This window comes from Microtus oregoni, unplaced genomic scaffold (genome assembly GCF_018167655.1).
Source record: "Microtus oregoni isolate MIOR12 unplaced genomic scaffold, Mior012 000049F_ref0000343, whole genome shotgun sequence".
Lineage (NCBI taxonomy): Eukaryota > Metazoa > Chordata > Mammalia > Rodentia > Cricetidae > Microtus > Microtus oregoni.
Window position 1 is genome coordinate 9,472,443 of NW_024543223.1, and position 14,019 is coordinate 9,486,461.

Genomic DNA, 14,019 nt, shown 5'->3' on the forward strand with positions numbered 1-14,019 from the left:
CATAAACACACGCACACACAGACACACACACTACATAATTAAATAGCCACACTTCTGGGCATTATTTTGTCTACTCTTCCAGGTAAGAGGGAGCCATCTGTTGCATCATTATCTTGTGTGTTCATCATGAGGTGGATAGACAAACAGGTGCTCTATAAGTGTAATCTGATTTTCCACCAACTTCCCTAACATTCATACAAAATAGTAATCTAGGTTGCTGGCCAGCCCCGACAGTGCTCTTTATGTTCCAGCCTCCAAGATCACAGCAAATGTTAGTTTTTTCACTTCTGAAACAGGTATGGTCACTTCTGTGACTTATGGTATAAGTCGGTAGTCATGATCTGAGTACTGAGGAGAAGATGCCATCCATGTGCCTATTACAGCTATGACATCTGTCTGTCTCATCAGGTTCTTCTGGGGCAAGTTCTCCTTCTGGAATTTGAGGGAGAGTTTAGGAGTGTTTTTGGTCCTGATCCACAATCTGCAACACCATGCAAACATGATGATTTTAGCACATTAGTCTGCAGTGAATTTTGGTTTGAGTTACAAAAATAGACTACACATAAACTCATGGTAACAGGGAAGATGGCATTTTTTCACTTCATGAAGGAAGAACTAAAGTCAAGGGAGGTAAAACAAGTGTCTCATATACAGCATGGGGCACTAATCCAAGTTCCCTTTGTCTCCAAAGTCCATTTCTGTCTTTCTAAAGAACAGGTGGCATTTACCACATTGGTAATGTATTTTTAAGTATGTATATATTAAAGTTACTAGTGGCTTAAATGTCAAGTTATACACATAGACAGCACTCTGAAGTGTGTCCTGAGAAGGGGAGAAGTAAAACTTCACACTGCAGACAGTATAAGGCCAGAAATAAGCTTTTGCTACAAGCCAAGGGATGGGAGTAGAAAAGAGAAGCAATAAAAGGATGGTTGGGGTATTTTCCAGGAGCTCAGGGAATGGTAGATGTTTATCAGGCATCAGAAGCAGTTGGAGAGCTGTGGAGAAATGGCTTAGTGGGTAAGAGAGTATGTTACACTCACAGAGGAGCAGGTCCAATTCTCAGCACCCACATGGTAACTTAAAATGACCTATAACTCCAGTTCCAGTGACTCCCTCTGAATTTCATAGACTCCTGCACACACTGGACATGCATGAATTAATGTAGCGTACACACACACACACACACACACACACACACACACGTTGTAATAGGAGCAGCGGGGCTGTGTCCCCGGCACCCTGCCGCCCACATGGCTAGCTTATGCCCCGAAATAATTACACGGAAATTGTATTTTTTTAAACACTGCTTGGCCCATTATATCTAGCCTTTTCTCGGCTAACTCTCGCACCTGACCTAGCCCATTTCCAATAATCTGTGTAGCCCACGAGGTGGCTTACCAGGAAAGATCTTAACTTGCATCTGTCTGGAGTGGGAGAATCATGGCGATTCACTGACTCAGCTTCTTTCTCCCAGCATTCTGTTCTGTTTACTCAGCCTATCTAAATTCTACCCTATCAGAGGCCAAGCAGTTTCTTTATTACTTAACCAATGAAACAACAGATAGAAAGATGACCATCCTCCATCACACACACACACACACACACACACACACACAGAAAAAAATATGTGTTGCTAAAACAAGAGTAAGTTTGGAAGTTACTCATAATTAATGAAAAGGCCTAAGGTGATATATTGTAGCCTAAGATGGTATATTACAGATAGAAGTATTAACAGTAATAACGTGACAGTGATAGATCTGACCAGGACATGTTGAACCCAAACCTAAATCTAAGTCCTACAGCCTACTTAAAGCGAGTTCTATAATACCCAATCCTTCACAACAACTGTATACAACTGTTCTGCATATAGGAAAGCTAATAATCATTATGGCTACATTGCCAAAGTTACTTATTAACTGAGATTCAGGCAGGGCTTGAACCCAGATATTTTGATTTCCTACCATTCATTCTTCTTCCCTCCATCACTTTCCAGTAAGCAAATGTCCTCTGTTCCTGAACTTCCTGAGAACTGCATGGATTTTGGAGAGGTTTCGTGGAGGGGTGTGTGCTTTGCACAATATTACAACTGACAGAAAGCGTCATCCTTCTTAACAGTGCCCATGGTAAATGTCACATCTCTATTCATGTTAGGACAGCATGACTCATTCATGTCCATAACGAACACTGGTACTTTCATGACTATTTTGCTTTATAATAAAAAGAAACACACATGAACACTGCACAAGTGTGGTTATTTCTATGATTATTTTAGAACATTATTCTTGAATTTTAAAAGCTGAATATTTACTGAAGTATAATTTATAAAGAATGGAATACATCTATTTAAAGTGAACATTTTAACGTGGTTAGTGTTGCATGCCACCTTTTGGGGGTGACTTCTGCCATAGTCCTAGCAGTTTGTACGTTTCAGGGTAGGGACATGAGGATTAAAAATGTTAGGAAGGAATACCAGAGATAAGAAAGAAACACGAGACATAGTATAACACTGGGAGGGCTACTCACTAAATACTGAAGGCGGGATTCTATGCTCTGAGTTTGCCCACATTTATTTTTCATATACTTTTGTACCCCAATACAAAAAGAGGAAGAAGGCAACAGGGTGCTTTACATGATACAAAGGATAACCAGAACAGTTACTTGTTTCAGTGCTTCAGATATCAAGCCATTAATTTCTGAGTAAAGTATTTGATGTGTGGAGCAGTGAATATACCCTAGATCAAGTATCCTGCAGGCAATAACTCCCTAGATCAAACCTCTTATTTTAAATGAAGGAGCATAGGAATATGCTTGAATTCTCTGACCTTTAGTCAGGATAGAGCAGATCCACCTCTATGGGATATTTTCATGTCTAAAACACCAAATACCCACACCCTAGGTCAGGATATCTTGTTCTGTAGCCACACCTGTTGTCAACAACTTTGAAAGAGCAAAAATAAGCTCTAACTCTCTGACCTTCAGACAAGGTGGAACAGGTTCACATCTATGCATGCTCTGACAGGTTAGCAGGACGCACACATCCCTCACAGAATGAACACATTTCTAATATCAAACAAACTCTACCTTTAGGTTGTCTTATAGTAAATTGCATCATACTTCCAAACCCAGGTACCCTTGAGCTGTTCCTATAGGCTGAGGATCAGTGTCTGGATAATACATCAAAATACTCATAAGCTTGCTGGAAGTTTCTTAGTGTTGGATACAATTTGGTTTCTAATTTACTCTACAATAAATTAAAATCTAGTGAAAATTCTCTGGTAAAAATTTCTGGTGATATCTTCAGTAATTACCAAGGCATGAAATTGGTTTAAAGAATGCTGTAGTGTTTTAAACAAAAATTTCCCCCCACAGGTTTCTGTATTTGAATACTTGGTCCCCAGCTGGTGAAGCATCTCATTGATACCTCCTGTGTGAAGCCATGCATCGACATTTTGTGGTGAATGCTTCTTCTACACTGTTCATTCTTACTCTCCTGATAATAAAACAAGATGAAGAAGGATCTTGACAAGATCCTTGACAAGAAGGCTGGAGCAATAGGGAGCCCATACTTAGGATGACAAGTAGATAGTTCTTGGCACAAGAATCTTCTCCCAGGCCCACTCAGATTACTTGATTTGTTGAAATTATTAGATGACTACCCCAACATATTTCTGAGGGATTTGGAAGAATAACTTCTTATGACCAATGATTTTTAGTTCAACTTCAATGTATTTATTCAAAAATTGGCAACCTGAACATAAAAAAAAATTATAGTCTCTTTAACACAAATTGTGTAAGTTCTAGATTAACATTGTCCTTCTTTTTAAGGGTATGTGTGGGAAATGGAGTATTTTTTCTAATGTTAAGAACCTTGAAATGGACAATCTCAGTGGGTATCATCACCTCTAGAGGAGGCATTTATGTATTTATATAACCACATCAGGCCATGTTGCTCAGTGCATTTCAGTACAGAGGGACTCTATGTATATCCTCCACCGTGCTGCCTAGGCAGTAACTTGCAAGGGAATCTCAGAGGAAACACAATTAGTTTTCCATATCCATGATTCTACATCCAAGAGTTCAACTAAGCATAAATTGAAAATATTCCCAACCAATAGTGTGTAAGTACTGATCATGTATCTTGGGAGAAAGGGTTCCAGAAACCAAACACAGACTCTGATGTAGGATAGACCAGTACTTTGCAACCTAGGTACTCATTGTACTCTGAATCAGAGGTTCTTAAACTTTTCCACATGGATACTCTTTCACCCAAAAGTTTATACATTAGCCTAGTATATAGGTTTATAAATAACTATACATATCAAGCATTTACTAATAACTCATAAAGAAATTAATGCTAAGACTGCTCTTTGGTAGACATTTAATGTTGTCATTTATTAAAACAAAGATAAATTAAAGGCTAATTAGATAATGATTTACTTTTATAGGAATACGTCTTAGGTAAATATTTAATAATGCAAGACAAGACAATTGAATCTTGGGAACTGAATATCAGGTCACTCTATCCAAAACAGTCAGATACAGGTTCAAAAAGAAACCCTGTCTCAAAATGTAAGTGAGGAGCAGAAGAGGAAGATATCTGATGTCAAATTCAGGTCTTTACATAGGAATGTTTTTACTTCAGAACAAAAAAATGTATTCTATATAATACTTAGTCACCAAAAGTTCTATCATAGCCATAACTCTCCAGTAATATAACAAAAAACTTATTGATGAATGTGCAAGGCTGTTTAAAGAAGTATTATCTGTCATAGAAAAAATAAAATAAAAAAACATTACAATATTCATCAATATAGTACACTGAATAACACAATCAAATAAAGTATATTACATGAACACAGTAGAATTTTCCTTATGAAATTATGAAAAGTAATGAGGAGGCCATCTGTATACTAAGAATATAGTATACAGATGCATTCATAAGGTTAAACTCTTGAACTCATGAAGGTAATGAGTTCTCTGTAATAATAGTGGGGAGGAATGGAGGAGTTCTTCTTAGCTAACAATCCCCAAAACAAAACAAAACTAAAGTCCAAAGAAAAGAAGCAATGAAACCCCTATCATTGTATGCCATAGGAATGAATTATCAAGCTTATATTTAGGGATTAGAGTTTGTCAACTACTTGGTGGCCCTTACAATATATTTGGACTTAATGCAGGAGGTGCTTATAGCCAAGAAACATTCTTCAAAGAAGCATACTAGTGAAATCAGAAAATTGCCATTTTCAGAATCCAATAAAACCGTGACCTAGAAGGAAATCATTGAATGAAAGGCGTGTGGGGATCTCCACAATGAAAGAATCAGGATTTCCCACATCAGCTCACTGGCTGATATTTTTTTAAAGCACTGGGATTATTATTTTTGTTTCTTTGTTTGTTTTAATAAAATAAAGTATATTCTTTTAGGAATATCCTTTATGTTTGTTTATGTTTCTCTCAAAATTTCTAGAAGCATAGACCAAAATTCTTATTTTTTAGGCTCTTTGTTTCATCTTTTAATTCTGAAATTTTTTGTTTGCTGGCTGTCTATATTTGTATAATAGATTTTAGTCATTTTGATCTCCCCATATCTTCTCATTTTCATAATCCTCCCTTTTTGATTTCTACCATTCTTAAATCCTCCTCCTACTGAGTAGGACCACTGAAGTTAAGCAATGCTGAGTTTATTTAACTCCCCTCCTGTGAAGTCTCTAAAGAGAATAAACCTACCCATGAGTTATATTTTCTATAAAAAGGTGAATCCAAATCTACCAAGTACAGAGCTATCATATCATATTTATAAGAATTGGGAAAACAATCCATCAAATATTGGTAAAATTGTGAAATATATGACTTGTTGGTTATATTGTGATATCCAAGATACTTTTTGAGAAAAAAAAGGGACACTAATGAACATTAATCTGTGGGGAAAGGCATAAACCAGAATGTCCCATATGAATTAATTTTCTAAAAGACATTGACCAGCCTATAAACTTTCATAGAGTAAATGTGAGACATATAGGCTTGACGGTCACATACTTTCTGTTCTTGTGGATGTATTATATTTTTAAAAATCTTAAAAAGACATAGAGATGAGTGAAGAATTCTGATCATGTACTGAGTATTGTTATAGTAAGAACTCAATGTTTACTTTGTAAGGTGTTCAAATACTTTTTCAGATGCAGGAGATTGTGTCTATAGGTTCATAAGAAAAAAAACATAGCTTGAAATTGAATGGGTCCTGGATTTGTTTCACTGCAGCAATTAAAAGCAGTGATGCAACAATTGTTTCAGTGTGGAAAATGTCTGATAGTTTTTGAACCAAGATATATGATGTATAGATTTGTCAGTCAATTTGTTGCCTTTCATTCTTTTTTTTACTATGTTTCCTTACGTTTGGGTATATGCACAAGCTCATGAACACAGACATGAATATATGTGTGCTCATGAGTACTAGGGCACACTTGTGGAAGTCAGAGGACAATTTGTGGAGGTCAGTTCTCTCCTTTTACTACAGGCAGCAAGCAGCTATCCCCACTGAGTCATCCTACAAGCCCTCATCAATTTCCTCTAAGTTAAACTACTTTCTAATAAATGTTAAAATAATGAGTTCTATTGTATCTTGGGTTGATTCATTGTTCAGAAGTATGGCTAACCATTATCATTATACTTTTCCATGGTAAATTTTGGTATGCACTGAACTCGCATAAAGGATGAAAACTTTAGGGACTATCTACTGGCATTTTTAGCAATTCCCTGAGTCATTTTCTCTGACTCATACTGCTCTATAACTGATCTATAAACTGGTAGTTTCCTAACTGCAAAACCACAGGTTAAGCACCCGGATTATAGCTCTGTCTATTCACATGTGACACTGGCCAGTTTCTCTAAGCTTAGAGTATGCATTTGCACATAGTGTGGGACTGCTATGGAAACAAGGTGAGATACATCAAGCATCTTACAGGGTGTGGCAAGTGTCAGTTGGTCTTTCCTTATCTTACTGACTGGTGTAAGAGGTCCTTCTGTATTTGTATTGCTTGCATTGGTTGAATAAAGAAACTGCCTTGGCCTTTTGATAGGGTAGCAATTAGGTAGGTGGGGAAGACAGAACTGTATGATGGGAAAAAAGGCAGTGTGGCAGATGCCATGGTTCTCCTGCCCAAAATGGATGCTGGTTAGATGCAGGCCAGTAAGCCACAGTCAGGTGGTGATACACATTAATAGAGATGGGTTAAACTAATATGTGAGAGTTAGCCAATAAGTGGCTAGAGCTAATGGGCCAGGCAGTAATTTAATTAATACCATTTCTGTGTGGTTATTTCAGGGGTTAAACTAGCTGGGCAGCAGGATGGGGCTCGCTCCTCTTACTACAACTGAAAGAAGTTATACTTAGTTCTTCCATTCTCTCAAGTCACACTAGTTACCACCATTGTAACCACATTACATAGGAATGCCTGTGGATTTGTGTTCATGTGATTGCCTTTGGAAAACTACATTTAAAGACCATTTGATGCTCTGCCTTCAAGTCCTTTTGGGAACAAATCTGGAAGTATCTTATCATAGTAAAGGAAAGAAAACTTACAAATAATAAACACAAGGTCCCATGTAATTTTCTAGTATCATTGTTGCTTAGTCAGATTGAAATTTAGAAAGTTGCTTGGAAATTATTTTTCAGATCTTTCTTAAAACTGATTTAGATTTATGCTCCTGGATTTTCCTGATCATCTTCTTCTTTTAACTGGACATCAAAATGTTTCTTGGTATGGTGAGATAGCCAGGATATATCCTGTAGCTGGGGCTTTTATGTATTTTGCCTGGTCCCACAGCACCTTATTAAATAATTGCTAGAAACTTAATATTAAATGTGAATGTTTGGCTACAATTTAGCTAACAAATTTTTATTCATCTGTGTATCACCACAAGGCCCATGACTTACCAGTGATACTCAGATATCTTTCTTCTTTGGCAGTTGAACAGCATCTACTCCTACTCTGCTTTTCTTTTCCCTGTATCTCTGCTTGGATTTCCCACCTGTCTCTATTTTGCCTGGCTATTGGCCAAATCATCTTCTTTATTAACCAGTGGTACTAAAACCTATTCACTGCAAACAAAAAGATATCCCACATCACGTTCTCTTTTCCGTATAATTGAAAAGGAAAGTTTTAACTTTAACATTGTAAAATTACATATAACAAAACAATTATCAAGCAAGAATTAGAGTTACAACATTTAGTATATCTGTATTTGGCAAAAATAAAGAAAATACTCTATCATCTATTCTATGTTCTAAAGTTTTATATCTAATTATCTTTTATCATAACTAAAGAAAACTATAATTATAATTATCTTGTCTTCAACTTCATCAAAGACCCCAGAAGGATATAATATTACCTAAGTAAACAGGTAGTGGATTTCAAGCACCTTCCAAAACTCTATAAATGACAGAGATATATGGCTACCTGGATAATCATCCAAAGTTCTTCTGTAGTGTTGAGACGTCCATCTTCAGCCTATAGGCTTAGAGTGGCTAGCAGATTTCTTAGTGAAGGAGGAAATTTGAAACTGCTCCACTATATTGTAGTTTGCCTTCATTTTACTGTGTCCTGAAGAATGTCTGACAGACTTTCATGAAGCAGGAACCCTGAAGGAATGTTCCATCTTGTTTTGGCAAATTCAGTGGTCACTTTCTTATGGGTTCTGCATATACAGTTTATACAGCAAATAGTCAAGCAGTTCAGGCAAGAGCAATTTCTTGCCCAAATGACTATCCTTGCCACACTGAAAGCAAACTCCGTAAGTAGCTTCTTTGGTGCCTATTATTGTCTTGAAGTAATTGGTGTTGCAAGGAGCAGATATGTCTCACTATTAAAAAAGGTCCAAGTTCTTAAAACATTTTAAATGCCATATTCTGGAGGTCTTTGCAGTGTTTGAAGATTATCTATTTATCTGAACTCTATCTCTGCATATCTAGAAAACCTAATTAATATTTTTGTAATTTTGACTATTATAGATGATGATTAATTTATATTTCTCTACTATACATTACATTTTATATGAACTTCTTAAACATAATACCTTAAACAAGAGTATATATATATATATATTATGAAAATGACCTTAAATTTGTATTAATATATAAAAACCCTTTAAAGAAGAATAGAAACATATATACAATGTAACCAAAATAGCTTTAGATTTGCATAATCATATCACAATCCATGCCATGTAAAGTATCTAAGAATAATAGTTGTCTTTTTATCCTATATTCTTATATTACATTAAATATAACAAACATCCATAACCCAACAAATAACCAAAGACCATCCATATCCCCCAACTCTTAGAAAAGCGGATATCATTTTCTCCAAATTGTTTCCTGGTGTCTGTGGAGAAGTATTTCTAGGGTCACTGGGAAAATCTGAAGTAGTTGACAATTTCTGGGAAGACCAGCTATTACCTTTGCTGGTAGATATCACCTGTCAAAGTTAAGGAGGTCTTCCTTAAGCAAAGCTGATCCACCTAACATTGAACAAATCCATAATCTTCTGTTTCCTATGTAAACAAATGCAAAACTGCATCTTCAAAGCAAGGCATCTTTTCAGTTCCATTTACAAATACATTTTTTTTTGATCTCTGTTTTACAGGAAAGGCATTTTTGGTTGCGAGCTTAGCCTTTAATGGCTGAGCCATCTCTCTAGAGAAAACCATCCTCCAATTCACAATCCCAGAGAGCCTAGACAACAATGAGGACCCTAAGAGAGATATACATGGATCGAATTTACATGGGAAATAGAAAAACACAAGATCTCCTGAGTAATTGGGAGCATGGGGACCATGAGAGAGACTTGAAGGTAAGGGAAAAGGAAAGGAGGGGAGCAGAGAAAAATGTATAACTCAATAAAATTAATTAAAAAAAACTCTAAGAGAAAAAAATAAGCAAAAAAAATTTTAAAATATTTAGGTTGGTAAATTTTATCAGTATCTCTTTCAACCTCTTGTCTGTCAGCAGCTGTTCTTTATTTTTCAGCAACCAAAAAAATTCAAAATCAACACAATACTATACTGGATCCAGACTCTCTGTGTATTTCCCATCTTTATGTGGCTTTTAAAATTTTATTTTACTGTCTCTTTGAAGACTTTGTTTTGTTTTTTAAACTATTTATTTCTTTCTATATCTGCTTCTCCCCATTTTCTTACACATGCTGTGACTCATTTAGAGGTTTCTTTTCATCTGAATCTGTTTTTATTGCATATCTGTAATCATTTTTTGATCACTGTTTTAAACTGTGCAGTGGGTGTGGCTAGGACCAAAGTGGCACCTTTGGCTGTTGACTTTACCCTATTCTGTTTTCCAACATGGTGGAGGTACATTCACCACCAGCACTGGCAGCCGTGCTCACTGCTCCCCACCACGTCCACACTGCCACCAAATTGCTTGTATCACACTTGTGTGGGAGGTCCTTTTGTCTATGTGTTGCTTTTCTTGGTTAATGAATAAAGAAATTGCCTTGGCCTGTTGACAGGGCAGAACTTAGGTAGGTGAGAAAGATTAGGAAATGAATGCTGGGAGAAAGAAGGGCAGAGTCAGGGTGATGCTATGGAGCCATAGCCAGAGATAGACTATCTGAAACTTTGCTGGTAGGCCACAACCTCATGGTGATGCACAGATTATTGGAGATGGGTTAAATTAAGATGTAAGAATTAGCCAATAAGAAGCTAAAGCTAATAGGCCAAGCAGTGATCCAATTAATACAGTTTCTGTGTGGTTATTTGGGGGTTAAGCTAGCCGAGTGGCCCAGATGATCACGGCAATAGCACACTGCCTATAAAAAATTTTGTCTGTATGAGTAAAAGTTATATCTGCCATGCAGCATTCTGCATGGCTTTGAGACATCTCTGTTTACCATGGCGTGAATCTGCCATGTTGTGTCCAAATCTTTTTTTTATTTTCCAACTATTTGGCCTTTAAGCTCAGGCATATTATTACCCAACTCCTACAACTAAGTTAACCCATTTCTATTAATCTGTGTATTGTCACAAGGCCCATGGCTTACGGATGCTCAGAAATCGCTGTCCTTTGGTGGCTGAAGGGTGTTTCCTCCTACTCAGCCTTTATTCTCCCTGTACCTCTCTTTGGATTTCCCACCTGGCTCTATTCTGCCTGACTTTGACTGAATCAGTTTCTTTATTAACCAATGGTAATAAAACACATTCACAACATACAGAAAGACATCCCATATCAATACACTCTTATGTTTGCCTTTGAACAAAGTTATTTTCAGGCTTTCACATTAGATATACAACTACTGATGAAGCACACACAGTCCCTTCATTCCGAGAAACTGCTCAGCAACAGAAATTTGCGCGAGTCCCGTATCAGTACAGAATGTGTTCATGTCCTGCTTCATGCTCTTTGGCAAGGTTGGATTATTTCTTCATTTTCAAGCAATGTTCCTGGGCTATTTCATATTTATTCAAGAACAATCATGTTCTTGAGTTCCTTTTTTTAAGCTGGGGCGAGTGAATGTGATCAAACACCATGGCTTAAGGACAAACTTCAAGTTCAAGATAAGGAAGCACGATTTGGGACATGTTCTTTTCTTTCTTCTCCCAGCTTATCTTCAAGAAGAGTCTCATACATAGATAGCTTGCACTACAGCTTTGCAAAATCATAAGCTGAGCGCTTTGTCAGAAATTTTTCATGTAGGAATCAATCCCCTCCTCTATTTCCTGATCAGGTAACTCTTGCTCCTTTTTTTTGTGCACCCCAGTTATCTCTTCTTCCAGGGAGGCTCCTATATTTGTTTCCTTAGCTGATAGAACAAAAGCCCCAAGCACAATACATAAGGATAACATAAACTTGTCCTTTTATGGTTGTGCAGGGCAGATGTGCATATCTAGTATCCCTGGACCCTAGTAAAGTGTCAATAGGCAGTATTTCCTCTGGAGTCTTCCATAATGTCTGCTGAATTTTTTGTTTTGGGATGAGTGTTGGGTTGCTGTTTTGTGGTCCTGTCATTTAAGTCTTCAATGCCAGTATCATCAAATGTTTGCCCTGCCCTATCATCCCACCTCCTTTTCTGTGTAGCTGTGTATCAAATCCCCTTCAGTCCTCCTGAAATACATGGCTGTGATTGTTTTCAGGAATACCTGCATGATTCATCAAACTTACAAGTCTAACTTCATCATGTCTAGACTTGTTTCTCCCTAATGAGATAACTTTTTTGGCTTGGGGGATTTAGAGCTGATATCTTCTGGAAGTTTCATTCAGCATACTGCATCTTCCACATTTTTTTACTTTCAACCCTAGCTTGTTTTGAAAATCTGAGTTATAGACCCTTTATAGTAATTCTGATTTAAGACCTTGTTTATTTTTATCAGGGTATATCTAGTAATGATAATGAGGGTGATATTTTGTTGATAGCTAAAACCAGCTAGTTGGTTACTTTGGCTGGTCACCAAGAGATTCATAAATACTAGATAACTCATAAAACAGTATGAAGATATAAAAATGATGTTCAGCACCACTTTTCACATTACGAAGCTAAGATAGCATGTATGGTAAGTGGATGAGCTGAGCTTTGAATCTAGACAGTGCAATTCTGAATATGCATAGTGTTGTACCATGGACGTCTTGCACACTATTTCTCTCCAATCCACTATAACACCCTGGAAGCCAGCCAGTATCCCCAACTGCTAGAAAACATTTCATGCTCAGCAGTGTTGGGGGAATGAATTTAGAGGTAGACTTTACACTGGCTTTGCCTTTAACTAATATATGGCTCTAGTATATCTGCAAAATTTCTTGGGCCTCAAATATTTATCAATGGTGTCAGGTTTTAAATGATTGCTAAGATCTTCAACACTTTTAAGAGGAAATAACCATAGAAATGCAACTGAGGCCTAATCTTTGGCCATCGAATCAAGTCACAATGTGGTGTACTCACTTGGCCTGTACTGTTGAGATTACTAAGAATGCAGTCAGATCAGTTAGGATTTATTAATTTCCAGGGAAGCTGCTCTGAAACGTCCATGCCCTATAGGCTTTGGAGGAATGCCAGAAGGCATCATTGACATGTGTCTTCTTAAGATGGGCGAGTACCTTTTGCTGATAGAGGAAAAGATATAAGTTTCTAGGAACTTTATCAGGTGACTAGGCTTTGATTGTTTGTTGCTCTTGCAGACTAGCAACAGAATCTATCCCCCCAGGTGATGTATCCTCCTAATAAATGAATATTACTGCATCATTGGGTGGTCTGAGGGCTCATTTCACATATCTATGGGAACCGTATACAAGAATTTAAAAAAAATGAGTCTTGAATATATAAAGAAATAAACCTCAGATGTAAGAGTTGCATGTGAACACATATGCCTCCTACACAGGTCATTTCATGAAGCAGTTCTCAAATGCTGTCATGTGATCCTTCTAGCCATTCATAAATATTAACTGTTAGCAAAATAAAAATGTTGGAGAAAAGTCATCAATATTCTTTTTTGGTGCTTGTTTATTCTCTGAGGTCTCTTAAAGTCCCTTCTTCAATTAGATTAAAAACCACAGAAGAAGAATACCAATAAGGTGCTGAAAGTTCACCTCAAAATGGAGCTGCACATGACTACCTTCTTATCACTACTGAGAGATGGAAAGCACAACAGCCACCTGTAATTGAGCACTGCCTACGGCCTTATCATATCTCTCGTATTGGGTACTGGTAAAAGGTAACAAGAGTTCACTGCTCAGAAATGGCTTATTATAATAAGCAGCACCAGGTTTGGATTCAAATCCTAGGTAGCACAGTTAGTTGCATGGTCATGGGCAAGTTACATGAACTGTCTTCTTACAGAGTAAAGAAAACAGGGCTAGGGATTTGGTGAAGACAGAGATAGGAAGATAAATTGACAACTTGGTGGGACTCTACTGAGTTAGGAGGATAATAAGTTTGGGCACAATCATTGCCAATTAATTTCAGTATGTTCTAAATCAGCAGTTCTCAGCCCTTAGGTTGAGATGGCGTTGAAGAT